Raw genomic sequence first — 849 nt, 5'->3', positions numbered from 1 at the left:
CAGGGAAGGCCCTCGGGCTTTCCCACCCTCCCCGATGGGTCCATGGGAGCCCCGAGCCTGGCAGCTCCACACCCCCCCTGCAGCTGGACGAGCTCCTCGAGTCGAACGGGTCGCCAGAAAATTGCTGCTGCCCCCCTTGCTTATTCAGTAAAAGAATGGCAGGCGTTTGGGGATGAAGTGCCGTCAGTTACTTCTCCCCTCTATTTTCCAACACTCCAGCCTCAGATCAATAAATTAATTCAAAATCATCTAACGAGCACTCAGCCTGTAATTTATTTTTCCTAAGTGTTAATCCAATTCCTTCTGAACGTTGTGCCTTTGGGACCCTCGCAAATTAGGGAGCTATTCAAGACACTTCCCCGACATTACTTACGCAGAAAACAACATTAGACTGAAAATAATCATAATGCCAAGCTCTTTCCAAAGCTGGTGTTCAGAGCCCCAAAACGTGTTTCACTTTATTTGATCCTCTGCTTTCACTATTTACTGATGCGCCCTGGGGCCCATCCCCAAGCAGCTCACTTCAGCCTTTAATAACCGCTATAAAATGAGTCTTGCCAAAAGCCTTGATCTGATGTGGCTTTTATTGGGATCCAAAATAACGCTTATCGGGGGACCAGCTCCTGCATTAGCTGCGGCGGGCTCATACAATACATGCGGACTTCGATCCAGGGCTTGCAATGGGTTTTAATTCCTGTTTGCATCGTGGTGACTCTCGCTTGGGTTTGGAAAAGCAAAGCAGACTCCAGGAAACATGAAGAGCCCATTCCAGGCTATTTTAAGCTTAAAAACAAGAAATACCACAGCTTCTCCGACGACTCCAGGAGCCAAGAGCTGCCCAAACTCAGG

This window comes from Egretta garzetta, unplaced genomic scaffold, assembly GCF_000687185.1.
Source record: "Egretta garzetta isolate BGI_Z169 unplaced genomic scaffold, ASM68718v1 scaffold330, whole genome shotgun sequence".
Taxonomy (NCBI): Eukaryota; Metazoa; Chordata; class Aves; order Pelecaniformes; family Ardeidae; genus Egretta; species Egretta garzetta.
The sequence above is the reverse complement of the archived record's forward strand: the minus strand, read 5'-3'. Positions refer to the sequence as shown.